Source organism: Arachis stenosperma, chromosome 9 (assembly GCF_014773155.1).
Source record: "Arachis stenosperma cultivar V10309 chromosome 9, arast.V10309.gnm1.PFL2, whole genome shotgun sequence".
NCBI classification, from domain to species: Eukaryota; Viridiplantae; Streptophyta; class Magnoliopsida; order Fabales; family Fabaceae; genus Arachis; species Arachis stenosperma.
The window spans coordinates 57,375,606-57,402,134 of NC_080385.1; the positions used below are offsets into that span (position 1 = coordinate 57,375,606).

At 38.6% G+C, this 26,529-nt stretch overlaps 1 non-coding gene across 1 annotated transcript; it reads right to left on the reverse strand.

The window, feature by feature from the left end:
• Window positions 1–20,568: 20,568 nt before the first annotated feature.
• Window positions 20,569–20,676, reverse strand: LOC130953227 (small nucleolar RNA R71). The gene has a single exon (XR_009075399.1). It is a non-coding gene; the product is annotated as a small nucleolar RNA R71 (small nucleolar RNA).
• Window positions 20,677–26,529: the final 5,853 nt, after the last annotated feature.

A 26,529-nucleotide genomic window follows, 5' to 3' on the forward strand; every position in this document is an offset into this window, starting at 1 on the left:
TTAGTTTACTTTCTTGCCATTTACTTTCATGCCTCTTATCCAAAACCCCAAAACAACTCAAACCAATAACAAGACACTTTATTGTAATTCCTAGGGAGAATGACCCGAGGTTTAAATACTTCGGTTTATAGATTTTAGGGGTTTGTACTTGTGACAAACAAATTTTTGTATGAAAGGATTATTGTTTGGTTTAGAAACTATACTTTACAACGAGATTTCATTAGTGAAATTCTAAACCGTCAAAAATCCAATCGTCAAAATGGCGCCGTTGCCGGGGAATTGCAATGGTGTTTGTTATTGGTTATTGTATATATGTGAATAGTGTGAATATGTTTGCTTTTGTTAGCTCTTGCTAGTTTTAGGATTTAATTTTCTTGCTTCTTATTTGATTTTGTTTTCATTTTCCTCTTGCTATCATGAATTCTCATCTTGGCTATGAGTTTGGTTATCAAAATGTTGTAGGAAATGAGGACTATAATGAAGATGTGCATCAAGAATGGGACAATCAAAGGTGGGAGGAACCATATGCATATGATCAATCTTCATGGCAACAACCTCCACCAATGCACTATGAAGAAGAGCCATTCTATGATGCATATCAATCCAATGGCTATGGTGAATCACCTTGTGACTTTCAAGAACCACCACCATATGCCTATGAACCATATTCTCAACCATACTCACAAGCCCCTTCTTACCAACCACCTTCATATGACCCTAATCCACATCCATCCTACCAACAACCATATGAGCCATATGAACCACACATAGAGCTACCACCACCATTCCAACATCAATATTTTCAAGAGCCACCTCCTCCACATTATTACCAAGATGAACCACCTCTAATATACGAAAATTTTCAACCACAAGATGAATACTACTTTCCACCCCAACCTCCCATGGAAGAATACTCATATCCATTGATCCGAGAGCCACATGATCCTAATCATATTATCCAAGAGGAACAAGAGTCAAGGGATCATCTCAAGGAAGCATTGGAGCAATTTCAAGCAACCATGGAGTGTGTTGTGCAACAAATGGAAAGAATGGAAAACATTGAACCACCACAACTCTACCAAGAAGAACTACCTTCCTATTATGAACCCTTCTCCCAAAATGATGAATCCTTCCATCCACCCCAATCTCTAATGGATGAAACCCTTGGTGTTCTTGTTCAAGGGCAAGAAGAGATGAAAAGGGATGTGCAAAATTTCATGGCCGCCTTAGATGCGGTAACAAATCAATTAGCATCCCAATGCTTGAACATTCAAGGAACTCCCATGGCTACATGTGGAGAATCACATGAAGAACATAGCATGAAGGAGAGATTGGAAACTCCGGTGGAAAATGAGGGAAGTTGCTTTGTATTGGAACAATTGGAGGAAGCTTTAATTGTTGAAGACAAGGAAGAAGTGGTAGAAGACTTAGGAGATGCGGAGCCTCCATGGGAACAAAACCCCTCCAAGATGATTGAAATTGATGCTCGGGAGGAAAGTGCACACCTTCCAAGGCATATTCCATATGAAGACTTGGATGGGATAGAGAAAGAATTGAGTTCCCTTGGAGATGAAGATCAAGCATCAAGTCTTAGTGGTGAAGAATCCTTTGAACATGAAGAACCTTCTCCGGTTGGATTTGAAAGCGTTGAGGAGGTAAATTTTTCTCACCCTCCCTATTATGATTTGAGTAAGGGAAAAGGTTTTGATGAAATTTTTGAACAAAGGATTGAGATTAAGAGATCTTGTGAAGAGGTGGAAGTCCCTAGAAATAGAAGAACGAGGGTTGGTTATGCTTTGTCCAGATCTTTGGAAGCATCTTTGCCTAGGTTGCCATCTACTCCTTCACTTGGGTGGGTGAAATTCATTTCTATTAGCTTTATTATCCCACTTGAATATGGTTTTCTTGAAACGGATGGCCAACTTAGGGAAGTTTGTGGGATGAGGCGTAAGCGGAAAAGGTTTTGTGGTGGGCGTTGCAAATCAAGGCTCATTATGGTTGATGCATCAAACATGAGATATAAAGGATGGAGTAGTGCTCAAATAGATGGGTCTAGAAGGATTGTTGGGCACTTCATAGAGAATTCACCTTACTCACCACCCGGTTGGACTAATAATGATGATCAACCTCAAGACGGGTGTCAAAACAAAGTGTGGGATCCCGGATCGCACAATGAAAATCAAATTTGGGAGCTCATGGTTTGTGGAGAACTCCATCAAAGCTTGAAGATATTGAAATTGAAGAATGGGTCTTATTGGAGATTCAAGCATTGGTGGAAGTTCCAAGATGAATACAAGCACAAGCCACCTTGATAAGAAGCTCCCCATAAGTCCAACTTAAGGACAATAAATAAAAGTGCTTGGTGGGAGACACCCCACCATGGTAAACTCTTTCCATACTCTTTTAGTTTGTTAATAAGTGAATTGAGTTGCCATTATAGGTAGATTCTCATTTTCATTTTTGTCTTTTGTAAATATTGGTAGAATTAGTTTAATTTCTTGTTTTATTGTTTTATTGAGTTTAGTTAGTAGTATAGTATGTTGAATAAGGTTCTAGGGTGTTTTGCTAATAGCTTGGAGGTTTGGAATGCTTGGATTGGTGCAAAAACATAGCAAAAATTTTTGAAAAAAAAATAGAACACCATCCACGCGTGCGCGCACCTAACGCGTACGCGCACTTGAGCATTTTTTCGACCACCCACGCGCACGCGCACTGTACGCGTACGCGTGGATGCAAAATTTCACCTCCAGCCAAAAACCCGAGAGTTAGGCCTGCACTGTGCGAACATTGGGCCTCAGGCACAAGTCCATGCACGCGTGCGCGCACTTGGCGCGTACGCGCACATGATCTTAAATTGGCAATGCACGCGCACGCACACTGTGCGCGCGCGCGCGTCGATTGCACAATCTGCACCTCCGGTACTTTTACCCGAGAGTTGTGCCAGACTTGGGCCGACACTATGCCTCCAGCCTAACTCGACGCACGCGTGCGCGCACTTGGCGCGTACGCGTCCTTCGACCAATATACCCATCGACGCGTAAACGTGCTTGATGCGCACGCGTCGGTAAAAAAAAAAAAAGAGTTTTTTTTCTCATCTTCCATTTTCTTTTGCTTATCACATTCGCATACTTCTACTCTTCCCATTTTCATTTAGTTTTTGTAGCATGTTTTCGTTTTTTTTTAGTCATTTCAATAATGGTGTTGGATTCTTACACTCAATTGTTGGGAATTCCTTGCATTATTTTGGTGCTTCTTGACTTGTTTGATATTGTTGGGTGATGAACCTTTTAAATCAATGCTTCATCTTGTATGACTCTTAAGTCTTTGTGTATTGATATGACCTTATATTGTCTTTCATGGCCCACTCTCCCTTGTTCGAACTTGATGCTCATCATGCTCTTCATGCGTTGACCTTACTCTTGCATCAAGTATCATTGATATGCCATTTTCTCTTATTGTTTCCTCCTCTACATGTTGTAGCTACCATGTAGTAGAGAACCATACTTTTATTTGGCATTAGCCCCCGCCTATGTTCTATTTGCTTCGATATCTTTGTTATAGGCTTAATATTCCTTTCCTTTTCTATCCTTTTAGGTTGGCCACCAAGGAGGGAGAAAGGAAAAGCTTTTAAAGGGGGCAACAAACAAGTCATCCACACAACCTTTTGAAGGAGCTCATCAATTGTAGCAACCCGTCCACCTTGCTCATCTTTGAGTGCACCAAGGACGGTGCAAACTTTTAAGTGTGGGGAGGTCGTCCGACCGTTCGGCAATTTTGGGTGACAAACTTCTAATCCCAACACTTTTGCATTTCATTTTAGGTTTTTAGGATTCTTATTGCATATGTATACACAATAAGCTTAGTCAAAATAATGAAAATTTTCAAGATTTCTATCTATAGAGCACCTTAATTGATTTGAGTGAAAATTTTTCATAGAACTTGCTTGAAATATATATATATTGTGGAACATATTTTTGAGCTAAGAACACAAGCAAGTGAGATTTGAGCCTAATGGTGTGGTTACATCTTATAACCACTTATTTTCCTTCTTGTGTGCATTATTCTCTTTCTATGATTGTAATCTTTGATTTGTTTGATTCTTTATGTCCATTATTTTGTGTATTCATGCATTTATATGATTGAGGCCATCATTTCATTGAGCTTACTTACCCAAATAGCTTTACCTTTTATCTTCCTTTGTTAGCCAATTTGAGCCTACGATTAACCCACTTGTTCTTAATTTTAGCACATTACAAGCCTTAAAGCGAAAAACAATAAATGTCCTTATTTGGATCTTTGATTAGCTTAGGCTAGAGTGTGTGAGTATCATTCAAGTGTGGGAACCTTGGGACATTGGGTGAATAAAAGGGTAATTTTGAATTGTTATTGATAATATTGGGAATTGGGTACATACTCATGTATTGATCAAATGTAAAACCTTATGCATTGATGCTCTTGTATATAGAAAGAAAAAAAAATGAGAAAAACAAAAGAAAAAGAAAAAAAGAAAAAGAATATGGAAAAGAAAAGAATCTGAAAAAGAAAGAAAAAAAAGAATAAAAAGAAAGAATAAAAAGGGGACAAAATGCCCCAAAGCAAAGTATAGCTCAATGAAATCAATGCATAAGTGTTGTGAAATGAAAAGAAAATGCATGAGTATGTGAAAAAGTGAAGAATGGGTAGTTAGGTTAGAACTTAATTGTATAGGATGTCATAGGTTAGGTGGGAAGTCTAAGCTTATCAAAGATTCAAACTTCAAGCTCACTTGACCATATATGCATCCTACCTTGACCCTAGCCCCATTACAACCAAAGAAAAGACCTCATGATACTTGTATGCATGCATGAAATATATGTCGATTGTTAGAAGAAAAACAAATCTTAGAAAGCATGATTAGGAGAGAATTGAGAGAATTAACCCTAAACACTTGAGCGAATAGAGTGCAAACACTACCGGTGAGGGTTTGATGCTCAATTACATGTTTCCACCTACAATCATCACTTTTCATGCAAGTTTGTAAAAATATTTAATAACTCAATTCAATTGTGGATTAGGCTTGCTAGTCCTTAGTCCTTGTGCATATATGCTTCTTGGGAATTGATTTATTTTGACCAAGCAATTGCATTCATTTAGATAGTTGCATATAGGTAGATTGCATTTAGTAGTTCCATTGAATAAATGCCATACCCTTACTTCATTCTTGGTTTAAGCATGAGGACATGCTTGGTTTAAGTGTGGGGAGGTTGACAAACCCCGTTTTGACGGTTTATCTTGTATTGATTTTAAGAGATTTTATCACCTTTTACCCACATTTATTCAATGAAATAGCATGGTTTTGTGATTGTCTCCCTATTTGTGCTTAGATGTAAAAACATGCTTTTAGACCCTTAATTTGATGGTTTTAATCTCCCTTTGATTCCACTAGATGCCTTGATATGTTTGTTAGTGATTTCAGATTGAAAAGGGCCAGGAATGGATCAAAGGAGCGAAGAGGGAAAGCATGCAAAGTGGAGAAATCATGAAAAGTCAAAGAAGTTGAACTCGCCCATGGACGCGCACGCGCACCTGGCGCTTGCGCGCACCTGCGAATTACCCCATGGACGCGTACGCGTGATGTGCGCGTACGCGTCGGTGTTGGTTTATGATTTTTTTAATGAAAACGTGGCCAACGAATTCTGAAGGGTTGTGGGGCCCAATCCTAACCAACTTTGGCGCCAAAGATGCTATTTAAAGCCAAGGATTGAAGAGCAAAGGGGATTCCAACTCATTAATTCATTACACACTCATTAGGATTAGTTTAGAGTTAGTTTCTAGAAAGAGAAGCTCTCTCTTCTCTCTAGAATTAGAATTAGGATTAGGTTTAGTTCTTAGATCTAGGTTTTAATCTTTGATTTCTTCCACTCCTATCTCTCAATTCCTTGTAGTTACATTCATCTTCCTCTATTCTTTTGTTGTAATTTCTTTTATGTTGTTCTTATATTTTGTTGTAGATCTAGTATTGTTCCTTCTACATTCTTCCAATTCAATAAGAGGTAATTCATACTAAATGTGTCTTCTTTACTTTTCTATTGTTGATCTCTTGTTTTTGTAGTTGTAGATTCCTTTAATTCTTGCATTTAATAATGATTACTTCTATTGCACTTTATGTGTTTGTTGAAATGCCTCTTCTAGATATAGTATAGATTTTTGTTCCTCTTGGCCTAGGTAGAGTAATTAGTGACACTTGAGTTATCTAATTCCTTTGTTGAATGATAATTGGAGAGATTGCTAATTGGTTTGGAGTGCACTAAAGCTAGTCTTTCCTTGGGAGTTGGCTAGGACTTGTGGCTCAAGTCAATTCATCCACTTGACTTTCCTTTCTTTACTAAGGGTTAACTAAGTGGTAGCAATGAACAATTCTCATCACAATTGAGAAGGATAACTAGGATAGAACTTCTAATTTTCATACCTTGCCAAGAGCCTTTTATAGTTGTTAGTTTACTTTCATGCCTCTTATCCAAAACCCCAAAACAACTCAAACCAATAACAAGACACTTTATTGTAATTCCTAGGGAGAACGACCCGAGGTTTAAATACTTCGGTTTATAGATTTTAGGGGTTTGTACTTGTGACAAACAAATTTTTGTATGAAAGGATTATTGTTTGGTTTAGAAACTATACTTTACAACGAGATTTCATTAGTGAAATTCTAAACCGTCAAAAATCCAATCGTCAAGTCCCTCGGTACGCGCATCCCCAAGTGCAAAAATAATATCCATGGAGTCAAACTCCAAGCTCAAATATAATATTCCATGGAGTCAAACTCCAAACTCAATAATATAATATGCCTTGGAGTCAAACACCAAGCTCAATAATAAAATATTTCATAGAGTCAAACACCAAGCTCAATAATATTTATATATATATATGCGTGCTGACGAACGGACTTTTGCTAGTAAAGAATTTTACAAATAAAATCTCATTGAAAGTATAGCTTCTAAACCAGCAAAGGATCCTTTCATACAAAAACTTGTTTGTCACTAAAGCAAACCCAATAAAAATAAACCGAAGTATTTAAACCTCGGGTCGTCTCTTAAGGAATTGCAGAGAAGTGTGCTTATAATTGGTTATGAAAAAGTGTGTTTTTGGGGTTTTTAAGATAAGAAGCAATAATAGTAAATGGCAAAAGGAATAAACTAATAACTAGAAAAACTCTTGGCAAGGTATAAGAACTAGATGTCCTATCCTAGTTATCCTTATCAATTGTGATGAGAGCTGTCCATTGCTTCCACTTGGTCAACCTCTAACTATGAAGGTATGTCAAGTGGATAAATCAATTTGATTCCTCAAGTCCTAGTCAACTCCTACGGAAAGACTAGAGTCATTGGAATTCAAATCAACTCGCAAACATAACAATTATCCATCAACAAAGGAGTTTGATAACGCAAGTGTTACCAATTACTCAACCAAGCCAAGAACATAGAATCCTACTCTAACAGCCTTCTAAGCATTTTGTCCAGCACTTGGCAGCTATAAAATAAAAGCCTAGAAAAGCAATAATAGAATATTAAATCCAAACAATCAATTGCATTAATATGGAAATTGAATCTAACATCAAAAGTTCACAAACTAAAGTAATAACAATAAGTAATCAATAAGAGTAGAAGAGAAATCCTAAAACCTAGAGAGAGGAGAGAGCCTCTCTTCCTAAAAACTACATCTAAAACCTAAAATTGTGTAAATGAGAAGTGAATGAATGAATGCTGGTTGATTCCCCCACTTTGTAGCCTCTAATATGTGTTTTCTGGGCCGAAAACTGGGTCAAAAACAGCGCAAAAATCGCCCCAGTGATTTTTGCAGTGACAGTACGTCGCGCATGTCGCGCGTACGCGCCAGGTGCGCGTGCGCGCCGATGGACTTTTGGCTAATGTGCGCGTGCGCATGCTTTGCGCGTGCGCGTCCTTAAACGCCAGGTTAACTATGGCAAATTATATATCGTTGCAAAGCCTCAGATGTTAGCTTTCCAACGCAACTAGAACCGCCTCATTTGGACCTCTATATTCCTTCAATTATATATCATTGCGAAGAAGTCAGGGCTGACAGCATTAGCAGTTCCTTCAATTTCTTGTTTCCTTCCAGTTTTGCATGCTTCCTTTCCATTCTCTAAGCCATTCATGCCCTGTAATCTCTGAAAACACTTAACACACATATCATGACATCGAATGGTAATAAGAAAGGATTAAAATTAGCTAAATTAAGACCAAAGAAGCATGTTTTCAATCATAGCACAAAATCAGGAAGGAAAATGTAAAACATGCAATTTACATGAATAAATGTGAGATTAGTGGATAAAATCCACTCAATTAAGTACAACATGTGCCACGAAATAGTGGTGCATCACGTGCCCATGGGGGAACCCGGGGAGTTAAAGTGTTCGGTCACATCTTGCAACATAGGGTCAACAATTAGTCTCAAATATACAAGCCATGTAATAATATTTTTCTTTTTAAAATAACAATTCAAATAAAAAATTCAATTTTTATAAAGATTTCGATAGTATCTCCTCTAAAACTTGAACTTCTGTCACCTTTAAAGGGTCCCAACCACCAAACCAAACACCTCTCGATCATTCAATTCATTTCCAATGTCAAATTATTTTAAAATCAAGTCAATTCTTATATTAAATTTTTTTCCAAAATCTAACCAACTCCAATAGCAACCGTTTACAAAATTGAATCAGACATCTAGTGCGGAATTTCTAGTTCCACTAGCTAACCTGCAAGTGCACCGGGTCGTACCAAGTAGTACCTCAGGTGAATGAGGGTCGATCCCATGAGGATTGATGGACTGAGCAATAATGATCGAATGACTCTTTAGTCAGGAAAGCAGAAAGTGATGTCTTGGGAGTTCAAAAAGCATTAAATAGTAGTTCGGAGAGTAGAAAACGTAAACAGTGAAAATGTTGTGATGTATACAAGAGAAAACAGTTAAGGTATTGAAGATATTTACTTTTCCAGATTAAGTTTTCATACTAACTATTTTAATCATGCAAGATTCATTTCATGGCAAACTGTCAGTGACTAAACCCTAATGTCTTAGCGATTTAGTCTCCTCTAACCTATTTAACTGCCAATGTCTTGGTCACTTAATTTTGAGTAGAAAATTAAGTTCAATTCTAGTTTATGGACACAAAACCCTAATTACCCAAATCTAAGAGGATTATATGTCATGTATCCTGAGTAGTTCAAGTAATTAACGGTTTAGAAGGAATTTAGTTTCAAGCTGTTGTTCAGGTGAGATATCTCTTCCATGAATCACAAGAATGCAAATAGAATAAGGGCCATTCTTCCAATCTACCCAGATTTATAAAATAAAGAACGAAAGTAATCTTTGAAACTAAATCAATACATTAATTAAAATAGAAAAACAAGAGTCTCAATCTATAGAAATAAGCAGAGCTCCTAACCTTAAGCAAGGAGGTTTAGTGGCTCATGCTTCAGAGAGAAAACTAGGGTTCAGAAAATGTCAAAGTGCGGAAGTGCAAAGCCCCTACAAAGGGCGAATCTTTTTTCTTTTATATCTAACCTAATTTGATTTGTAATTAAAATAAAATAATAAATTCTAAACCCAAAAGATTTTGTTTATAAATAAAAATAACTAAAATAAAAGATAAAATAATAATTAAAAGCTAAATCCAACTAAAGATGCTCCAAGAGTGAAGTTTGATCCGGATTGCCTAGCGTTTAGCGCTCAAAGGGGGTAGAATGCTTTTGATCTTGCTAAGTTGCTGGTGCTAAATGCCAAGCCCTGGTGGGCAGCTTCAATTCTTCTCTTTTTTGCACAAAACTCTGCCAAACTGATTCGAATTTCACCTAAAATAATTAAAACTCCAAAACAACTCAAAGTAGCATCCAAGGAGGATTTTAACACTAAAATATGCTTAAACTCACTAAATTCTAACTCAGTTTAACCAGAAAATAAGTAGAAAATAGGGTAAAGATACTCACGCATCAATGTCTCTCAACCAACCCATTCAATTCAATTTCACACATCAATTTTCATTATTATCTTATACTCATCAAAGTCATAATCCAACACATACAAATTCATTCATCCTTTATACCCACATCATATATCATCTATATAATCCATCAATAATTTATTTAATTCATTCCTATCTTAAGGTCTTCTAGCCTAAATTTTCACGTGACATTAAACATTAACTATGAGAAACTAAAACCATATCTTGGTCAATTTCTCCCTAAGCTCGAAACACCTCAAAAACCTCTCCTTTCGCAAGCTCCATAATTCCAAACATCAATTCCTCAAGCTTAATCACCCAGATTTTATTCTAAACTGCCTAATTGAACCCCAAATCAACAAGAACACAATCTAATTCACACAATATTACTATAATCATCATAGGATTCACTAATTCAATGATTCACAAGGGTTCAATAGTTTCTTACCTTACCCACATGTTGATTGCACAAAACCCAGTGATTTTTCGCTACTAGAGTTCACCTAAACCATCAAAATTATTCAATTCCTCAATACCCAAACTCGAAATTCCCAAAATTGAGGAGGGGAATAAATGGATGAGAAATGAAAATTTCTTACCACTTTGTTCAGATAGAATTAAAGATAATTTCAAGAAGAACACGTGGTCACTAACGGTTCATCAATTAGAGCTCCGGATTGAATGTTATGGACCATTAAATTTTTTGAGGAATAAGGGTTTTGGATACGTTCTTAACCTGCTCCTCTCTACTTTCAGTGTGGGTGGCTTTAATGAATGCGAAGGGAGCTAAAGCAAGGCTTATATGGGTCGGCCTTGGGCCCAGTCTAACCAGTTCGGCACGTTGGCCCGATTTTAGGCCAAAATCTTTAAAATTATTGTCCAAATTCATATTTTAAATATTTCTACTTCTCTAAACTATAAAAATGAAATTTTGTAATTTCTTTGAATAATAATTAATTTTTTAACTAATTATTTATTTATTTCCTGGGATTTACATCCTACCCACCTAATTAAGAATTCTGCCCTCAAAATTCAGATTTCGTTACCTGAAAATAGGTGCGGGTAGCCTTTTCTCATTTTTGGCTTAAGTTCCCAAGTGTGTTCCTCAATTCTAGCTCAACTCCAAGCAACCTTTACCAACGAAACTTCCTTTCTGCGTAACTACTTAATACTGATATCATCAATTCGGACTGGATCACTTGAAGTGCCAGATTCTCTCTTAATTGAATTGATTCAGGTTCTAAATTGTAGCTAGCATCAGAAGTGTATTTTCAAAGTTGCAAAACATGAAATACATCGTGCAGGTTCGAAATATGTGGTGTTAAAGCTATTTGATATGCCACCGGCCTAATTCTCTTTAGGATTTGAAATAGACCGATATAACAAGGATTCAATTTCTTTGCTTTGATCGCTCTACCCACTCCTGTTATTGGAGTAACTCTTAGAAATACATGATCTCCTTCATCAAATTCTAACGGTTTCTGTCTCTGATCGGCATAGCTCTTATGGCGACTCTGAGCGGTAAGCATTCTGTTACGGATTTTCTTAATCTGTTATGTGATTTTAGCTACTAACTCAGACACCAATAAACTTGACTCTGTAGCTGATGTGTGGAAAACGATCCAACACAAAACTCACCGACAAGTGTACCGGGTCGCATCAAGTAATAATAACTCACATGAGTGAGGTCGATCCCACAGGGATTGAAGGATTGAGCAATTTTAGTTTAGTGGTTGGTTTAGTCAAGCGAATCAAGTATTGGTTGAGAGATTTGTGTTTAACAGGAAGTAAATGACAGTAAATGTAAAGGGGGAAGGGCAAATTGCAGTAAATTAAAGAGCAGGAAAGTAAACTTGCAGAATCTTAAAGAACAAGAAAGTAAATGACTGAAACTTAAAGTGCAAGAAATATAAATTGCAGTAACTTAAATGGCAAGAAATGTAAATTGCTTGAATGTAAAAGGGATTTGAGGGCTGGGATTGCAGAATCTAAACAAAGAGAAAGTAAATTGCAACAATTAATAGAGCAGAAATTAAATTGGAAGCAATGATAATTCAAACAGAAGTTGAAATTGAAATGCAGCAAGGTTCACAGAAGAACAAAAAGTAAAATTGGGTCTCAGGTCTCAAGAGACTAGGTAGCAGAGCCTAGATCTCTATTTGCCTTCCTAGATCCAAGTTCACAAAGCAATTGACAAGAAATTGAAGAAGAAGCAGTAAAGGAAATTGAAATTGATTGTAATTATGCAGAAAGGAATTAAAAGAGAATTTGAATGGGAATTGAGACAGAATTTCCTCAATTTCTCACACCCAAAACTCAAAACAAGGAAATTAAAAATGCTCTAGCAAGAATGAGGAAGAAGAGAGATCAATTCCCCACCCCAATTCTCTGAAATCTCGGTGGAGTCACCAAGAGAAGTTGCAGAATTCAAAACTCAAAGAGAATGCAAAATAAGTCAAAAGTTTAAAAGTGAAAGTAAAGGTCCTAATTACATCAAACTAACTCCTATTTATACACTTTCTATTCTTGGATTTTTGGATTTGGATGGGCTTTTGAATTGGTGAAGAAATGAATTAAAATGGGGATTTAATTGCATTTTCGGCCCATGAGAAGTTGCTCCCAAGAGGCTGCCCTGCCCTTGTGGAGGGCAGGGCAGGATTTGGTGCATGTTGGTGCGGCCTTGGTGCGGTCTGGTGCGACTTTGGTGCGCAAAACACTGCCCTGCCCGCGCCAAGGGCAGGGCAGGAAAAGTTGGTGCGCCAGAAATGCCTTGGTGCGCTGTTAGTGCTGCCAGAATCAAGAGTTGGTGCGCCAGAATTAAGAATTGGTGCGCCAGATTTGTGTGTGATGCATAGGATGCTGCCCTGCCCTCGTGGAGGGCAGGGCAGGAAATTTTGGTGCTGCCAGGATCGAGCTTGGTGCGTGCTTGGTGCTGCCAGGAGAGAATTGGTGCGCCAGATTTGTGTGTGGTGCGCCAGATTTGTGCATCAGTCCAAATGCTGCCCTGCCCTCACAGAGGGCAGGGCAGTGTTTCCAAAATGAAGGCCCGTGTTTGAATCTGGGCAGAGACACACGCTACTAAATTTTCCTTGGTTTCTTGGCACGGCACTCAACCTTAGTTCCTTGCTTCTTCCTTGTTCCGTGTTCGATTCTTGTGGCATGCATGGGTGACATTTTTCCTTTGAATTTCCCCCTTGGTGAGCCCGATTCTGCCCTTGTGGAGGGCAGGGCAAGGTTTTGTTCTTCTTGGTTCCAAGGCACAAAATTGTGCTCTGCCCTTGGAGTGGGCAGGGCAGAGTTGCCTTCTCTTCTTGGTTTTCTTATGTTGCCCTCCTAGAGGGCAGTGTGCCCTTGTGGAGGGCAATTTTTGCCTCCCCCTTTGCATGCGGCACACTTCCTTTCTCTTTGACCACACTTTCCTTTCCTTGGGCTACACTTCTTAGGCCACGCTTTTCCTTTTCTTTTCTTTTCTTCACCTATAATAAACCAAAACAACCACTCCAAGTATCACTAAATTCAAGAGGCTTATAAATCAATTAAAATTCAATTAAAATTAGCTTAAACCTCATGGATTAACATTAATTTCATGGTGGTTGCTTGATTTAGAGAAGTTATGCATTTTCACTCCAAATCACTTACTTAGGATGCAAGAAAGTGCATAAATGCTAACAAAACAAGTGAAATTAGCTTGAAAAATGGGTATATGATGACTTGTCATCACAACACCAAACTTAAATCTTGCTTGTCCCCAAGCAAGCATCAAAACTAAGAGTAAATGATATGAATAAGAAAAGAACACATATCCTTATTAGGCAGATAGCAGAACTTAATTTCTGGGGTCTTTATGCAGACAATGATAACTCACTTATTGTTGCTGCTGCATAATACACATCTTTCCTCAAAGGCTTGCTAGACTTGCTGTTAGAAGACTCACTTTTTAATTACTCCCTTGTTAACTTTCCTTGGCTTACAATGCTTAACAAGCTTATTATTCTTTTGGAGGTTTGGTGTCAAATGTTGCAGTATTAGCCTTTGGCTTTATTTTCTTTTTTTTTTTACTCAACATCTTTCCACCACAGACACATGGCTCGTTAATTCTTCCTAGGATCATTGATGCCCAGCATCTCTTTGGATAACTAAATGTTCTGTATCTAAGTTGCTCTTTATTGTGGATTTTCAATTGGCCATCCCAAATCAGTTGATCTAAGTGACCGGGTTTTAAAATACCCCTTAGAATTTACTCATCCAAGCAGATCTTAGTACAAGAACACCACAGGCATGTGTCCTAGGGTCCAAGCTATTGGTGTCCAACCTTTATTCTTTGTTTTTCTTGCCATTTTGGCTCTTTCTTTCCCTTTTCTTTCTGTTTTTGTTACCAAGGGCTTTTTCATTATTGATAAGAGTCTTTGTAACAGCAAGCTAACTCACATTTGAATGAGAATGATATTATGCAATAATTATTTCATGAGTTATGCATTTAATCAAACACATATACCACCACCAACTTCCATTCATACTTATGCAACATTGGATATTTTACTTTTCAATTCAGACCAAACTCTTTTATTTAAGCATATGGGAAACAAAACAATTTTCAAGCTAAGTGATGGATAACAAGCATTATGCAGGTTTAGCATTTTTAACAAACAATTTCACTTGCAGCTAGATAAACACTTTAGCAAGACATACAATGGTTTCCAGATTCAGCACATTTCACAGCAGCAAGGATTAAGTTTTAGATACAACCTTTGAAGTTGCAGCCCTTTGATTTTTCCTTCTGTTGTGTCCTCTTTGAGTTAAAATGCATAATGTCTTCAATTGTTGACTCATGTCCTGCATAATCCTCAAAGTTGCTTGCTTCTCAAGCCCTTAATTGTATGGTTAGTATGCATAAACTGAGTGTGGTTCTAAGATTGATTTTTGGTGTAGGGACACCAAACTTAATTGTTTGCCACTGCCTCAGATACAACAAATTAACCATATTTGAAACCATGTATCCTCGCTGAAGGTTAATGAAATTAAAGCTAGAAAATAATTCAACAGTTGAATAATGTGTTTGATTGCTTGGAGCTAGAATCATGCAAGAGGTGAGAATGTGTTTTTAAATGATATTTTTGGTGGAACACCAAACTTAGAAGCTTTCATTCTCCCTTAAACTGTTTTTGGTGTGCAACACCAAACTTAGCTCCTTGCAATCCACATTAATTACTCAACATTTTTATTGGAAAAGCTATGAAAAGAAAACTACCTCAGATTGGGTTGCCTCCCAACAAGCGCTCTTTTATTGTCACTAGCTTGACATCTTCTGTTCTGCTGATCATGGAGGTTGAAAATCACAGTGCCTTAGCTTGTCTTTCTTTACTGTGAACTTCCTTCCGGTTTCATCTTTGATGACCTCTATAGATTCTTGTGGAAGGATCTTAGTCACAATGTAATGCTCAGACAACTGTGGGAACACCTTCATGGTTTGAATATTGATCATCACTCGATCCCCTGGTGAAAATTTTCCAGTGGGGGCTTTCTGTTTTTCTTTAGTTCTATCCTCCATTTCTCCTTGAAAGAATTCCTTGTTGTGTTCTTCTTGGCTGGTACATCCTTTGTCCAGTATTTTCTCGTTGTCCTCCATGATCCTTGTCCATCCTTCCTTCTTTGTAGCATCTTCGTTGTTAGCCAGTTTGTCTTCCATGGCTCTGGTGAAAGTATTTGCCTTCTTTTCACCCATTTCTGCAAAATACTTTGCCAGTTGAGCTATCTGCTCTTCAATTCCTCTGATTAACATCACTTGGTTCCTTGTTGTCTCCTCTTGGTGTTTCATCATTCTCTCTATTAGGATCTCCAAGTTTATGATTCTCTGAGAGTCTTGTGAGGTTGGTTGGTTATGAGATGTTAAAGGTGGGAAGGGTGGGTGCGGTGGTGGCATGTAGTGGCTGTTATTGCTGTAATGGTGTTTTTGATGGTTTATGAAGTTAGGGTTGTTGTAATGGAATTCCCTTGGTTTGTGATTTTGGTACTCATTCCTTCTCCAGTTGAGATGGGTTTGGGAGTATCTGTGTTGTGAGTGTTGGCTTTGAGTGGTATTAGTGGGTGTGTGATGTTGATTGTTTGTGGTCATGAAGTTGCCTTGGTGGAAACTTTCTTGTTCTTGATGTTGAGTCTCCCTCATTCTCAGATAGGAATGAGGTCTCCATGGTGGAAATTTGGCATTCACTGCAGCAGATGTCTCCATGTTTTGCTGTGGTTGAGGGTGCATTTGTCTGTTTAAGTCCTTGAATGCATTCACCCCTTCAATATTCATCACTTCTTTTTCTGAGGTTTCATTCTGTGGTTTCTCAAATGAATATTGGTTGTTGACTCCTTTGTCATTGAAGTCTGCAATTCCTTGGGCAGTTGTTGTTGCTTTGAGTAGGCCATCTGTGAAATAGTCCACTGCTTTCCTTATTTCTGGGGTCAATCCTTCATAGAACGCTCGGAAGCCCACTTTATCAGTTGCTTTCTTGTATCTTTCCCAGGCCTTAAAGAGTGGTTCTTCGTCCCCTTGTGTGAATAAATGTTCCTCCTCTTTCAGCTGGATGATCCGTCTAGATGAGGTGAATTTGGCCAGAAATTTGGTAACCAAATCATCCCAACTAATGATACTTCCTTGGGGAAAAGTTTCAAACCATTGTGCAGCTTCACCCTTTAATGAGAAGGGGAATAACAGGATCTTATAAGTGTCATGATCTGAACCATCGGTTTTGACTGCATTACAAGTCTTTAGAAAAGTGGATATGTGCTGCTGAGGATCTTTCGATGGATTTCCGTCATAAGAACAATTGTTCTTGATGAGTGTAATGAGTGGTGGCTTCATGTCATGATACCCTTTTTCTGTAGAAACTTGATTTCCTGTGATATGCAAACAATCAGGATGACCAAATGATGAGCGGATAATTTGTACGCTTTTTGGCATTGTTTTTAGTATGTTTTTAGTATCTTTTAGTTAGTTTTTATTATATTTTTATTAGTTTTTAGTTAAAATTCACTTTTCTGGACTTTACTATGAGTTTGTGTGTTTTTCTGTGATTTCAGGTATTTTCTGGCTGAAATTGAGGGACCTGAGCAAAAATCTGATTCAGAGACTAAAAAGGACTGCAGATGCTGTTGGATTCTGACCTCCCTGCACTCGAAGTGGATTTTCTGGAGCTACAGAAGCCCAATTGGCGCGCTCTCAACGGCGTTGGAAAGTAGACATCCTGGGCTTTCCAGCAATATATAATAGTCCATACTTTGCCCAAGATTTGATGGCCCAAACCGGCGTTCAAAGTCACCTCAAGAAATTCCAGCGTTAAACGCCGGAACTGGCACCTAATTGGGAGTTAAACGCCCAAACTGGCACTAAAGCTGGCGTTTAACTCCAAGAAGAGTCTCTACACGAAAATGCTTCATTGCTCAGCCCAAGCACACACCAAGTGGGCCCGGAAGTGGATTTTTATGTCATTTACTCATTTCTGTACGCCTTAGGCTACTAGTTTTCTATAAGTAGGACCTTGTACTATTGTATTTTCATCTTTTGGGACATCTAGTTCTTAGATCAGATCTTGGTTCTTCTGGTTCCCTCTCTGGGGCCGAAACCAATGATCACTTTTGTTCTTATGTATTTTCAACGGTGGAGTTTCTACACACCATAGATTAAGGTGTGGAGCTCTGCTGTACCTCGAGTATTAATGCAATTACTATTGTTCTTCTATTCAATTCCGCTTGTTCTTTATCCAAGATATCACTTGTTCTTCAACCTGATGAATGTGATGATTGACGCCCATCATCATTCTCACTCACGAACAAGGTGACTGACAACCATTCTTGTTCTACAAGCATCTGAGGCTTAGTGAATATCTCTTGGATTCTTTAATCGGAATCCTCGTGGTATAGGCAGGACCTGATGGCGGCATTCAAGAGAATCCGGAAGGTCTAAACCTTGTCTGTGGTATTCTGAGTAGGATTCAATGATTGAATGACTGTGACGTGCTTCAAACCTGTAACCTACTGGGCGTTAGTGACAGACGCAAAAGAGTGATTCTATTCCGGTAGGGGAGGGAACCAAACCGGTGATTGGCCGCACTGTGACAGAGTGTAAGAGCATTAGCTTTCACTGCGCGGATGGGAGGTAGCTGCTGACAACAGTGAAACCCTACACGAGCTTGCCATGGAAAGGAGTAAGAAGGATTGGATGAAGACAGTAGGAAAGCAGAGAGACGGAAGGGAAGGCATCTTCATACACTTGTCTGAAGCTCTTACACCAATGATATACATAAGTATCTCTATCTTTATCTTTATGTTATTTTCGTTCATCACCATTATACATTTGAGTCTGCCTGACTGAGATTTACAAGATGACCATAGCTTGCTTCATACCACCAATCTCCGTGGGATCGACCCTTACTCGCGTAAGGTTTATTACTTGGACGACCCAGTGCACTTGCTGGTTAGTTGTGCGGAGTTGCAAAAGTGTTATTGCAATTTTGTGCACCAAGTTTTTGGCGCCGTTGCCGGGGATTGTTCTTGTGTATGGACAACTGACGGTTCATCTTGTTGCTTAGATTAGGTATTTTTCTTCAGAGTTCTTAAGAATGAATTCTAGTGTTTCAAGGTGATGTTCTTATCATCACCAAGGCTGATTGATTCTCATCAATTTAGCTCTTGAATGCAGTGTGCTGCTGAAGCTTGGCCGGCCATGTCTAATTCCTTTAGACTAAAGCTTTAGACTAACATTGCATGATTCCTGGAATTCTCATTAAGAATTTTGATATCTTTTTCTACTTAATTTTCGAAAATCACAAAAAAAAAAATTTTACAAAAATCATAAAAACCAAAAATATTTGATGTTTCTTGCTTGAGTCTAGTGTCTCATCTTAAGTTTGGTGTCAATTGCATGCATTCATTCATGTGTCTTAAGGATCTTCAAGTAATTCTTGATGATTTCTTGCTCTGATCTTTGAATTCTATTGACTTGAGTGTTTTGTTGTTTCTCATATGCATTCTCATTTTTGTTAATGTCAGTAGTGTACAAACTGCTAAGTTTGGTGTCTTGCATGCATTGTTATTTGATTTTAGTTGCATTTTGATTATTCCTCATTATTAAAAATCCAAAAATATTTTTAATTTGTGTCTTTTCAAGTCAATAATACAGAGAATTGAAGATTCAGAACATACTGCAGAGGAATTATACAGAAAAAGCTGGGCATTCAAAAATGCCCAGTGAAGAAGACAGACTGGCGTTTAAACGCCAGCCAGGGTGCCTGGCTGGGCGTTTAACGCCCAAAAGGGTAGTAGTTTGGGCATTAAACGCCAGAATGTGCACCATTCTGGGCGTTTAACGCCAGGATGGCAAAGGGGGAAGATTTTGTTTTCAAAATCAATTTTTTTCAAGTTTTCAAAGTTTTTCAAAATCAAATCTTTTTCAAACCATATCTTTTCAATCAAATATTTTCAAAATCAATTTCTTTCCTTTTTCAAAGATACTTACTAACAATTAATGATTTGATTGAACATTTTTTGCCTTTTCTGTTGAGGAAGGTTTTATGTTTGAATCATATCTTTTCTTGTTAGGCAAGTCATTAATTTTTAAAATCAAATCTTTTTAAAATTGTTTTCAAATCATATCTTTTCAATCATATCTTTTTAAAACCATAATTTTTCAATCACATCTTTTTCAAAATAAGTTTTCAATCATATCTTTTTGATTTCTAATTTCAAATCTTTTTCAAAAATCACTTGATTCTTTTTCTATTCTTAGTTTTTGAGAATCAATTAGTGTTTTTCAAAATGTTTTCAAAATTTTTTTACTTAATTTTCGAAAATTACTTCTCCTCTTCTCACATCCTTCTGTTTATAGACTAACAATATTCCTTAATACAAAATTCGAACTTCATCTTCTTTAATAAGTTCGAATTTTCTACCTCTGTCTTCCATTTTTCTTCCTCTGACACCTCAAGGAATCTCTATACTGTGACATAGAGGATTCCACATTTTCTTGTTCTCTTCTCTTTCATATGAGCAGGAGCAGAGACAAAGGCATTCTTGTTGAAGCTGACCCTGAACCCGAAAGGACCTTGAAGAGAAAGCTAAGAGAAGCCAAAGCACAACTCTCTTTAGAGGACCTGACCGAATTCTTCAAAGAGGAAGAAGACATGGCAGCCGAAAACAACAACAATGCAAACAATGCAAGGAAGGTGCTGGGTGACTTTACTGCACCTACTCCTGATTTCTATGGGAGAAGCATCTCTATCCCTGCCATTGGAGCAAACAACTTTGAGCTTAAACCTCAATTAGTTTCTCTAATGCAACAGAATTGCAAGTTCCATGGACTTCCAATGGAAGATCCTCATCAGTTCTTAGCTGAATTCTTGCAAATCTGTGACACAGTCAAGACTAATGGGGTAGACCCTGAGGTCTATAGACTGATGCTATTCCCTTTTGCTGTAAGAGACAGAGCTAGAATATGGTTGGATTCTCAACCTAAAGAAAGCCTGGACTCTTGGGAAAAGCTAGTCAATGCCTTCTTGGCAAAGTTCTTTCCACCACAAAGATGGAGTAAGCTTAGAGTGGAAGTCCAAACCTTCAGACAGAAGGATGGAGAATCCCTCTATGAAGCTTGGGAAAGGTACAAACAATTAATCAGAAGATGTCCCTCAGACATGCTTTCTGAATGGAGCATCATAGGTATCTTCTATGATGGTCTCTCTGAACTATCCAAGATGTCTTTGGATAGCTCAGCTGGAGGATCTCTTCATCTGAAGAAGACGCCTGCAGAGGCTCAAGAGCTAATTGAAATGGTTGCAAATAACCAATTCATGTACACTTCTGAAAGGAATCCTATGAACAATGGGACTAGTCAGAAGAAAGGAGTTCTTGAGATTGACACTCTGAACGCCATTTTAGCTCAGAATAACATATTGACTCAACAAGTCAATTTGATTTCTCAAAGTCTGTCTGGAATGCAAAATGCACCAAACAGTACTAAGGATGCTTCATCTGAGGAAGAAGCTTATGATCCTGAGAACCCTTCAATGGAAGAGGTGAATTACCTAGGAGAACCCTATGGAGACACCTATAACTCTTCATGGAGAAATCACCCAAATTTCTCATGGAAGAATCAAGAGAGACCTCAACAAGGTTTCAATAACAATAATGGTGGAAGAAACAGGCTTAGCAATAGCAAGCCTTTTCCATCATCTTCTCAGCAACAGACAGAGAGTTCTAAGCAGAACCCCTCTGACTTAGCAACCATGGTCTCTGATCTAATCAAAACCACTCAAAGTTTCATGACTGAAACAAGGTCTTCCATTAGGAATTTGGAAGGACAAGTGGGACAGCTGAGCAAGAAAGTTACTGAACTCCCTCCAAGTACTCTTCCAAGCAACACAGAAGAAAATCCAAAAGGAGAGTGCAAAGCCATCAATATGGCCGAATTTGGAGAGGAAGGGGAGGAAGTGAACGCCACTGAGGAAGACCTCAATGGGCGTGCACCAACCTCCAATGAGTTCCCCAATGAGGAACCATGGGAATCTGAGGTTCAAAATGAGACCATAGAGATTCCATTGGACTTACTTCTGCCATTCATGAGCTCTGATGAGTATTCTTCCTCTGAAGAGGATGAGTATGTCACTGAAGAGCAAGTTGCTAAATATCTTGGAGCAATCATGAAGCTAAATGACAAGTTATTTGGAAATGAGACTTGGGAGACTGAACCTCCTTTGCTCACCAAAGAACTGGATGACTTGTCTAGGCAGAAATTACCTCAAAAGAGACAAGACCCTGGGAAGTTTTCCATACCTTGTACCATAGGCACCATGACCTTCAAGAAGGCCTTGTGTGACTTAGGGTCAAGTGTGAACCTCATGCCCCTCTCTGTAATGGAGAAATTAGGGATCTTTGAGGTGCAAGCTGCAAGAATCTCATTAGAGATGGCAGACAATTCAAGAAAACAAGCTCATGGACTTGTAGAGAATGTTTTGGTTAAGATTGAAGACCATTACATCCCTACTGATTTCATAGTCCTAGAGACTGGGAAGTGCATGGATGAATCCATCATCCTTGGCAGACCCTTCCTAGCCACAGCAAAGGCTGTGATTGATGTTGATAGAGGTGAACTGATCATTCAAGTGAATGAAGAATCCTTTGTGTTTAAGGCTCAAGGATATCCCTCTGTCACCATGGAGATGAAGCTTGAAGAGCTTCTCTCAAATCAGAGACAAACAGAGCCCCCACAGTCAAACTCTAAGTTTGGTGTTGGGAGGCCACAACCAAACTCTAAGTTTGGTGTTGAACCCCCACATTCAAACTCTAAGTTTGGTGTTGGGAGGTTCCAACATTGCTCTGAGTATCTGTGAGGCTCCATGAGAGCCCTCTGTCAAGCTACTGACATTAAAGAAGCGCTTGTTGGGAGGCAACCCAATATTATATTTTATATAGTTTCTTTTGTTATTTTATGTTTTTTTGTAGGTTGATGATCATAAGAAGTCACAAAATCCATTGAAAAAGCAAAAACAGAATGAAAAACAGGAAGAAAAACAGCACACCCTGGAGGAAGATGCTGCTGGCGTTCAAACGCCAGTAAGCCTAGCATTTGGGCGTTTAACGCCCAGTCTGGCACCATTCTGGGCGTTTAACGCCAGAAAGGGGCACCAGACTGGCGTTAAACGCCAGGAAAGGGCAAGAACCTGGCGTTAAACGCCAGGAATGGGCATCAGCCCGGCGTTTAACGCCAGAAATGGCTCAAAACGTGGATTTTGATGCCAATTGGTGCAGGGATGACTTTTCCTTGATACCTCAGGATCTGTGGACCCCACAGGATCCCCAAACAACCCCACCACTCTCTCTTCTTCTTCACCCATTCACCAATCACCTCAACATCTCTTTCTCTTCACCACTCACATCCATCCTTTATAAAACACCACTCCTTTCCCTTTTGGCCGAACCACAAGGCCATCTCCCTCTCCTCCATTTCTTCTTCTTCTACTCTCTTCTTTCTTCTTTTGCTCGAGGACGAGCAAACCTTTTAAGTTTGGTGTGGTAAAAGCATTGCTTTTTGCTTTTCCATAACCATTTATGGCATCCAAAGCCGGTTCAACTGAGAAGGCATGACCTCAAGCCCATCACTAAGAAGAAGATGGAGCAAACAAGAGACCCCTCTCATCAAAAGATCCCTGAGATGCCTCAAGGGATGCACTTTCCTCCACAAGACTATTGGGAGCAACTAAGCACCTCCCTAGGAGAATTAAGTTCCAACATGGGACAACTAAGGGTGGAGCACCAAGAACACTCCACTCTCCTCCATGAAATTAGAGAAGATCAAAGAATCATGAGAGAGGAGCAACAAAGGCAAGGAAGAGACATTGAGGAGCTCAAGCACTCCATAGGACCTTCAAGAGGAAGGAAGAGCCGCCATCACTAAGGTGGACCCGTTCCTTGATTTCCTTGTTCTTTATTCTTCTGTTTTTCGAATTTTAGTGCTTATGTTTATCTATGTTTGTGTCTTATGATCATTAGTGTCTTAGTGTCTATGCCTTAAAGCTATCAATATGAATCCATCACCTTTCTTAAATGAAAACTGTTTTTATCACAAAAGAATAAGAAGTACAGGATTTCAAATTCATCTTTAAAACTAGCTTAATTAGTTTGATGTGGTGACAATACTTTTTGTTTTCTGAATGTATGCTTGAACAGTGCATATGTCTTTTGAATTTGTTGTTCATGAATGTTAAAATTGTTGGCTCTTGAAAGAATGATGAAAAAGGAGACATGTTACTGAGGATCTGAAAAATCATAAAAATGATTCTTGAAGCAAGAAAAAGCAGTGAATACAAAAAAAAAAGAGAAAAAGAAAGAAAAAGAGAGAAAAAGAAAGAAAAAGAAAGAAAAAGAAAGAAATAAAGTTGTGATCCAAGGCAAAAAGAGTGTGCTTAAGAACCCTGGACACCTCTAATTGGGGACTTTAGCAAAGCTGAGTCACAATCTGAAAAGGTTCACCCAATTATGTGTCTGTGGCATGTATGTATCCGGTGGTAATACTGGAAGACAGAGTGCTTTGGGCCACGGCCAAGACTCAATAAGTAGCTGTGTTCAAGAATCATCATACTTAACTAAGAGAATCAATAACACTATCTGGATTCTGAGTTCCTAAAGAAGCCAATCATTCTGAATTTCAAGGGATAAAGTGAGATGCCAAAACTGTTCGGAGGCAAAAAGCTACTAGTCCCGCTCATCTAATTTGGAGCTAAGTTTCATTGATAATTTGGAGTCTATAGTATATCTCTTCTTTTTATCCTATTTGATTTTCAGTTGCTTGGGGACAAGCAACAATTTAAGTTTGGTGTTGTGATGAGCGGATAATTTGTACGCTTTTTGGCATTGTTTTTAGTATGTTTTTAGTATCTTTTAGTTAGTTTTTATTATATTTTTATTAGTTTTTAGTTAAAATTCACTTTTCTGGACTTTACTATGAGTTTGTGTGTTTTTCTGTGATTTCAGGTATTTTCTGGCTGAAATTGAGGGACCTGAGCAAAAATCTGATCCAGAGACTAAAAAGGACTGCAGATGCTGTTGGATTCTGACCTTCCTGCACTCGAAGTGGATTTTCTGGAGCTACAGAAGCCCAATTGGCGCGCTCTCAACGGCGTTGGAAAGTAGACATCCTGGGCTTTCCAGCAATATATAATAGTCCATACTTTGCCCAAGATTTGATGGCCCAAACCGGCGTTCAAAGTCACCTCAAGAAATTCCAGCGTTAAACGCCGGAACTGGCACCTAATTGGGAGTTAAACGCCCAAACTGGCACTAAAGCTGGCGTTTAACTCCAAGAAGAGTCTCTACACGAAAATGCTTCATTGCTCAGCCCAAGCACACACCAAGTGGGCCCGGAAGTGGATTTTTATGTCATTTACTCATTTCTGTACGCCTTAGGCTACTAGTTTTCTATAAGTAGGACCTTGTACTATTGTATTTTCATCTTTTGGGACATCTAGTTCTTAGATCAGATCTTGGTTCTTCTGGTTCCCTCTCTGGGGCCGAAACCAATGATCACTTTTGTTCTTATGTATTTTCAACGGTGGAGTTTCTACACACCATAGATTAAGGTGTGGAGCTCTGCTGTACCTCGAGTATTAATGCAATTACTATTGTTCTTCTATTCAATTCCGCTTGTTCTTTATCCAAGATATCACTTGTTCTTCAACCTGATGAATGTGATGATTGACGCCCATCATCATTCTCACTCACGAACAAGGTGACTGACAACCATTCTTGTTCTACAAGCATCTGAGGCTTAGTGAATATCTCTTGGATTCTTTAATCGGAATCCTCGTGGTATAGGCAGGACCTGATGGCGGCATTCAAGAGAATCCGGAAGGTCTAAACCTTGTCTGTGGTATTCTGAGTAGGATTCAATGATTGAATGACTGTGACGTGCTTCAAACCTGTAACCTACTGGGCGTTAGTGACAGACGCAAAAGAGTGATTCTATTCCGGTAGGGGAGGGAACCAAACCGGTGATTGGCCGCACTGTGACAGAGTGTAAGAGCATTAGCTTTCACTGCGCGGATGGGAGGTAGCTGCTGACAACAGTGAAACCCTACACGAGCTTGCCATGGAAAGGAGTAAGAAGGATTGGATGAAGACAGTAGGAAAGCAGAGAGACGGAAGGGAAGGCATCTTCATACACTTGTCTGAAGCTCTTACACCAATGATATACATAAGTATCTCTATCTTTATCTTTATGTTATTTTCGTTCATCACCATTATACATTTGAGTCTGCCTGACTGAGATTTACAAGATGACCATAGCTTGCTTCATACCACCAATCTCCGTGGGATCGACCCTTACTCGCGTAAGGTTTATTACTTGGACGACCCAGTGCACTTGCTGGTTAGTTGTGCGGAGTTGCAAAAGTGTTATTGCAATTTCGTGCACCACCAAACAACAACGCTTGAAAATTAAGTGCAGTTATTTGAAATAAATTGTTAGTGAGTTAATAGAGACAATTTCTCAAACAGTTAGTGTGTTAGTAGGAATTAGAATAACAGAAAAGAAAAAAATGCTTAATCTAGACCTCCACTTCACTTAATCATTGTCAATCTATTTCAATCCCCGGCAACGGCGCCAAAAACTTGATGTGTGGAAAACGATCCAACACAAAACTCACCGGCAAGTGTACCGGGTCGCATCAAGTAATAATAACTCACATGAGTGAGGTCGATCCCACAGGGATTGAAGGATTGAGCAATTTTAGTTTAGTGGTTGGTTTAGTCAAGCGAATCAAGTATTGGTTGAGAGATTTGTGTTTAACAGGAAGTAAATGATAGTAAATGTAAAGGGGGAAGGGCAAATTGCAGTAAATTAAAGAGCAGGAAAGTAAACTTGCAGAATCTTAAAGAACAAGAAAGTAAATGACTGAAACTTAAAGTGCAAGAAATATAAATTGCAGTAACTTAAATGGCAAGAAATGTAAATTGCTTGAATGTAAAAGGGATTTGAGGACTGGGATTGCAGAATCTAA